The sequence below is a fragment of the Poecilia formosa genome, unplaced genomic scaffold (assembly GCF_000485575.1).
Source record: "Poecilia formosa unplaced genomic scaffold, Poecilia_formosa-5.1.2 Scaffold520, whole genome shotgun sequence".
NCBI lineage: Eukaryota > Metazoa > Chordata > Actinopteri > Cyprinodontiformes > Poeciliidae > Poecilia > Poecilia formosa.
Window position 1 is genome coordinate 246,765 of NW_006800459.1, and position 7,049 is coordinate 253,813.

Here is a 7,049-nt window from a genome sequence, read left to right on the forward strand (position 1 = left end):
AGAAAAAGGTCAACCACCTTCCAAATTGTTGATTTTGACTCATTTTTGAAAAGAGAAGCAAAGAATTTCAAAAATCTAAATTATGTTTTCATTTGATAATCACAAGGCCACAGCTAGCAGCGTTACCAGGGGAAGATAGACTGAGTATATCGACTTCAACCAACACAGAACAATGCAGACAGCTGATATGACGATTATAGTGGGTCACGTGATTTGATACATTTGCCTCACTATGCAACGGCGAGATGAAAACCTTTCAGTAGAGGAATTCAGCAACTCCTCCTTGAAAGTACAAATGAGAAACTCCTTAAATACTACAGGATGTTATTTAATCTGTTTCATAGAATCAACGATTCACTTCTTAGAAATCACATTAATATATTGCATTGATAAAATAGGTAAAGAACCACTTTGTTGGCAGCTGAGAACGATTTGATTTGCAGCTGAGTAGATTTGATCCACCAGCTTCTTAGTTTTTCCTTTCATCGGTCTTGAGCTGGTTCCACTGGCACCACTCAACCTTCAGTCAGTCGATTTTATTAGAATACATTTCAGCAACAAGGCAGTTCAAAGTGCTTTACATTGTGAAAACATATAACATCATAAACACATCATACAGTCAACAATTGCGAAAACCAGTAACAGACAGAGGGGTTTTTGTCTTGCTTTAAAGGAATTCAGTGTTTCAGGTGTTTTGCAGTTTTCTGGAAGTTTGGTCCAGTTCACAAAGTTTTGTCTGTACTCTGAGTCTTTGTCACCTGTGATGAGGTAGACTACGTTAGAGTTAGCTGAAAACTTTGCAGGTGGCAACACAAGGAGTACAATGAGAAGTCTGCGGGGTGTCCATAGAGTTCCCTGTGGGACCCCCATCCTGCAGACCAGCCTGTCAGACTCACAGCCCCGTGTCCTTGCGTATTGCGGATGTCCAACAAGGTTGTCTAGTGTCCACTGAGGCTGATGTTGGTGGACATCTCTAGATTTCAGGCTGGATGGTGTTCAGAGCATTTGAGGAATCTCTACTTGCTCTACTCTGTGTCATTATATTACATTACAGCTTCTGGTTGTGACGTATGAGAATTGAAGGGCTGGTATTGTTATGGAAATTGTTTTAGATTCTCTTTACCATTAAATAGATTGCATACTTCTATGATAGACTTACTTTACAGGTTGAGGAAGGACGAACATTCGTTCTGAACAGTCCTGGTACTTGTTCTGACGCAGGCCTGCTTGCATTCCTTAAAGGCAGGGCAGGTTTTCACTAGTTCATTGTCATGGTAAAATGGGCGCTTTCAGGAACTGAGCCATGTTTCAGGCCTGCCATAACAAAAGGCTCAGCTTAACAAATGTTTGCTGGGTTCCTTTTGCACTCATGTCTCAAACATATTAGAGCATGATAAAAAATATTAGCTTCTTTGTTGTAACCTAATAGAAAAATCCCAATTTTAACTGCACGGTGCTTGTATTGTATAAATAGAGTAGTACTGTAGGATAGTCGAGCAGCAGTCTTGGAAGAGAACAGGACATTTTATTGCTTTAGATGGGCTAATTACTATCATAAACTTATTCAGGATCAAAGTTATCACCACCTATCAGTTGATGGCATCCTGCAGTAAAACAACTCTGTTAATTATTAATCATGACAAATTTAGTATTAATGAATTCTTTGTAATCCCACAGTTTTATAAAATACCACCGTAATCACGCTGCCAGAAACAGTGAATGAAAGAAAATTACAAACAATTCATAGCTGATCCCAGGTGATTAACCGTCAATTAACAGAGGATTAGAATTGCTCAAACCAAACAGAGTTAAAGACCATAATTAGTGACGAACACGTTTTAAGTCCACCTTTTATGTGACATGCATTATATTACAAAGAGTTGATGCGCTTGAGTCAGATTTAATGCCTTTCACCTTGAAAAAGGGTGGTTTTCTAAGCATTACTTAATGACTTAATTAATTCAGTGTATTAAATATAAAAATAAATCCTAAAGGAGTGTCATGAATGAGAAAGGCGCCCAGCCTGCATTTGTTTCATACAGAGTTTACAGAAACAGGAGGTACAGTATGAAATATGACTCATAAGCCTCTTTGGAAATGTGTTTATTTCATAGGAAACACATTTAACCTGTCAGAACCACAAAAAGCAAAAAATAGTAACAGGAGACATCGGCAGCATCATGTCTCTCATCATGTCCAGATGACAACACTGAGAATGTTATTTTTATTTTCACCCAAAAAAAAAAGTTGGGTGAAATCATAACATTTGAATTTTATTATGCTGAAAATTACACAATATTTTAATATACTGGTCAGTATTTTTTTTCTTGTGGGAAATACTGATCAAGTGAGAAAGAGGGCTCACCGACTCAAAGGACCTAAAAATTCTTGCTATTCTCACCATAGGTAATTAAGTCTTCTTTGTAAGCATGCTGAAAATTCCTCGAAGATTTCTCTGGCGCCTATATGCACCCATGTGGTTTTGATGAGTCGCTTTGTTAGCAGAGGTAAGGCACTTCTTCTGCTGTTTTACTCCCAGTCATTTAGATCCAAGCAACCATAACAGTGAAAGCTTTGTTTCCCTAAACTTCTCAGAACTGGCTCTTGTTGGTACTTATGAGACAGTCGGCGACAAAGTCAGCGTTATTCGAAGAGACCGCAGCTGTTAGGTTCGTAGCAGCAGCGAGAGACGGTCTGATATACATCAACAATGGAACTACTGAAATCATCTTAAATAGAGAAATACATAAAGCAGTCGGTTTAACTGACTGACTCCGCCCTCTTTCACCTGTTCAGTAGAACTTGTTCTACTGGCTTCCCATACAATATGAGACACTTTCTTTGAATTGATCCATTCATTCATTGAAGATCATGATTCATCGTCATCTTTTCATCGGCATGAGCTTTTATGTCACGATCACTCAGATCAAACTCAACCTTTGCCTTATATTTTTACATGTATGATGGAATAAATTAGTTTGCCTGCCCCTCAGCCCAACCTTCCTAAATTTGCCACGTCATGAAGGACAGCAGGAATGTGTGTAATTTTTAGCTCCACTCACATGACCAATGAAAATGAATGTGAGGCTGTGAACATTTTGTCGAGCAGCTCAGGCTTTAAAGACATTATCAAGTTTCATAACATGTCAACAAAGATCTCTTTATTTAGATTTGGTCCGTTTTAAGGAGAGGTTCCATGACCGTGGCTTCAAATTGTACTTACTCTTCACTCCATTGTGTGCAACTCCTGTCTGTACTTGCATGTCTGATGAAATCTGCTTCCTGTATGACTCAGATCTGTAGGATGGATTATTGACTTGGATTAATCATTAATTCACCCCTACTACTGTTGCTGCAGGTGCAGAAATAAACTTTTATCAGCAGTAGTAACAGTAAGTAGCTATTGTTAGTTTTATCTCTGTGATGTGATGAAGCCTGCGATGCAGGGAGAGGTGTTAAGTGTGCTAGAAGATGATCAATTCGTCATAGACGGAAAAACACCAGCAATGACACATTTATTAATAGACAACATCTGTGCAACAGTGAAATCGCTTTTAATAGTAGCAGCATCAACTGAGAGGCATCAAGCGGCTCACAAAGTCCCTGCCAGCAAGTGTACTGTTCCTTTTGTGATCCATGCCATTACTAATACATTAGGAAATAGGACGCTGCACATGCATGCACCTGATACATCCAGAGGAGCCAGAAGGATGAGTGAGGATTAGGATGACCGCTGCTCACATGAGGGTGTTTGGGTGTAATCTCATTCAGGCAGGGTGTTCTGGCTTTGAAGCCGCGCTCATGCCCTGATCCAGCCTGACACCCGTCACCTGGGCCCACTGTCATTTCAGAAACTTTGCGGTGGATCTGTGGAGATCAGAGCAGGGAGTGGGTTTCATCAAAGAAGAACAAATTAGAATTTTGAAGTTACAAATACAATGTACACTTGCTAGCTACCTTGTTTAAAGAATTAGCTATGAGTAAGACAAGCTAACTAGTCTCTAATCAGCTATCTAAACTACTGAATTAGCTATAAGCTATGAATATTAATTGTAAAAATTCTCAAAAACAAATAATACAGTACAGCTAACTAAGTTCATAAAAAGACATTGTGTAACAAATAAAAGCTCAAAACAGTTAGCTTGTCTCCTAAATTAGCTGTATGGAATGTGTCTTGCTAATCAAAACAAGCTAAGTAGTCTCTAAGCAAATACTTAAGCTGCTACTGAGTTAGCTATAAGCTAATGATGTTGGTTGAAAATTTCTCAAGACCATAAAAAAATCCAGTAAACGTAAACAGATTAATTAAAAATACATTATCAAAACAATTACTGCTAAAACCATTTAGCTTGCTAGCTAGTATCTTAACCGCTAGTCTGCTAAAAATAGTTATAAGAAACCCATACAATACTGATCAATCAACATAAATATTAACACTAAAGCTTTAACATTGCCAAATACATTAGCCCTGCTAATATATTTAGCTTAGCTAATATATTTAGCTAAGCTAAATATATTATCCAGCTTAAGACTGTGTGTTTGTACACCTCCTTTTCAATGAAGTCATAAACCACCTTTCATTGTCACATGCAACAATACAGATACAGCAACATATCTGTGTAAACAGCAAAATCCACATATGTTCCTTTTTTATCAAGTGTGGCTGTTAAAAAAGGAACCTAAAATAATTTACATATAATTATTATTCAGTAGCTGTCATCTTGCTTCACTTGGCTTGCCCAGAGGGATTCAGATTTTGTACACAACTCTGTCTGTCACTATCCTAATTGTGTTGCTTCTAAACCAATAATGTTGAAATGATTTTTGATGTTCAGATGTAGCAATCAGAACGTATTCATATCTGGTAGAGCTGGAACATGGGTTATCCTTATATGCTGATGATGTGATACTCTTCTTAAAATTCTCTGCCCTTTCTTTCTTATTACATTAGTATTTTGATAGTTTTAGGCTGTAATCAATTGAAATAAATTAATAGTAAGATTAAAGATTAAAACTAACAGAGCATATTACTTTTTAGTCTAAAATTTTAGGGTGTCAGCATTATAATTTGCTGCCAACTTGGAAAACCTACATGTTCTATAAACAATTCTGGAGCATGAAGCTAAATTAAGGCTCATTACTGCATGACATTGTACCCAGTATGAAAGTTTCGCTATGACTGTAATTCACAATGATACAGAAGATCCTTCCTGCCCACAGCCATCACCACTCAATTACTGCAACTTTTAATTTCCCTTTGGGATGAAGAAAGTATTACTGAATTGAACTGAACTCTATTAACATTTTAGCAGAAAGCTTTGAAAGCATCAGCATTGATTCTGGCCCAGTTTGTTCGCTGATAATGTCCCAAAGCAAAAGATCACGACATTTAAAGGTTGATGACATTTTATTGCACCTTTTCACCTCAGGGGTTACGACCTCTGACCTCCTATGTTTGTCTTGTATGCACACACACAAGCCTTTTGAGATCATGAGATCATTTATGTTTTCACTGGGCATCATCACAGCAGTGAAGACCCCAAAGAACTCGACATATTAGTGAGTTTTACGGACAGAGAGTCACATTACAGGTGTTAAAATTACATTAGCATAAATATGGCATTATGGATATTCAACAAGTCTACTGCTGGAACTGAAAAGCTTTTTTTTCCATCTACAATAGTGCTTTTGCAGAAATGGATAGTTCTTTTATATTTTGTAAAGTAGAATTCAGGGCAGGGTGATTTTCCTTGGGAGGACCTCCACTGGTGGATCCCTGTGGTTTCCTAGTAGCTAGATCTCTGGGTCAGCTCTGTTTGTATACAATAGCACGTCACAGCGTGCGTAAATCTAGTCCAGCCTTTGCTCCGCCCCCCTTCGGGGATCGGAGCTGATGCAATAAAGGGTGAGTCCCAACCCCTCCTCCAGTACTGGCTCTTCTTTGGGAACACATCGCATCACCGGAGAGTCTGCTTTCTGTCTCTCTTTCTTTATAAACCAAATTTATCCTTCTTACTCGTGTCAGTCCTTGGTATTTCAAGTATTTTCACTTTGATTACTTGAATTGCTTAGGTTGTCTTTTTAAACATCAGATCGTCTTTTTGCTTAGAGTTTTTCATTCATTTTCTACTCATTTATAAATAACGTAAATAATCTTAAGGATCGACTGATTTTTGTGAAGAAATCGATTGGAGATCTCTTGTTTTGTCCACAAAAGGAAGGATTTTTTTGGGTTTCTTTCCCCCTACGAAGGTAAGAATGCCGGTGTTGAATGAATAGACTGGAAAATTACTAGATGGAGGAAGTGCAGATTTTCAAACCCCCGGAAGCTTAGGACATCAAACTCTTATTTTATTATGATCTGTAATACGCAAATTCACTATTTATTCATTAAATAATATATGTATTTATTTTTGATTCCCCTGTGGCTAATAATTAAAAACATGACACTTTAAATATTTAAATCTTTTTTTTTTTCCTTTAAAAAAAAAAAGCGCGATGCGTCATATGTGAACAAATGAAGCCTTTGTGGTCAATCGAATTTAATGATGTCTAAAGGCGTGTCATATTGACGTCTGAATGTTGCATTTGTAGGCAAAACAAAAAAACTTACATTAAAATATATAGCTTAAAGAATCAATTTATTTTTGAAAAATGTAGAAACAGCTTGGGCGTCAGTCAGAGCGCAAGCCGTTGCGGAACAAAATGGCAAGCTATGACCATACAAGGAACACACGTGTCTTTGTTTCTGCTGGAGCCGGCTGTGGAAATAATGTCATTAAATGGATCTGGATGCTCAATCTGGGGAGGAATGGATAACAGAAACACACAGGAGGGAACATTTTAGTAAGTCACGACAACTGGAGCACATTTGCCTCAAGATTTTATCCGATTCTGTTGTTTCATGCTCTTAAAGGCTGGTTGTCTTTAAAACTGTTTTAAAACTTTTTTTATGAAGTAATGTAAATAATAAATGATTTTCTGAGGGGCGTTGTAGAGATCAGCCTCTGCGGGTCTTTTTGTCCTTCAGCATCCCTTCCTCTTCAGTC

The 7,049-nt window shown here is 37.7% G+C and overlaps 1 protein-coding gene and 1 long non-coding RNA gene across 2 annotated transcripts in view; one reads left to right on the plus strand and one right to left on the minus strand.

Annotated features, from left to right (window-relative positions):
* LOC107834110 (uncharacterized) overlaps positions 1-7,049 on the minus strand; it is a 52,848-nt gene that overhangs the window by 21,180 nt on the left and 24,619 nt on the right. Inside the window, exon 4 of the long non-coding RNA XR_001659891.1 lies at positions 3,224-3,867. This is a non-coding gene — a long non-coding RNA (uncharacterized LOC107834110). The remainder of the gene's footprint in view (positions 1-3,223; positions 3,868-7,049) is intronic.
* LOC103129151 (sodium-coupled neutral amino acid transporter 2-like) overlaps positions 5,908-7,049 on the plus strand; it is an 18,397-nt gene continuing 17,255 nt past the window's right edge. The window contains exon 1 of the mRNA XM_016664862.1: positions 5,908-6,252. The gene's annotated coding sequence lies outside the window, so the exon portion shown is untranslated. The remainder of the gene's footprint in view (positions 6,253-7,049) is intronic.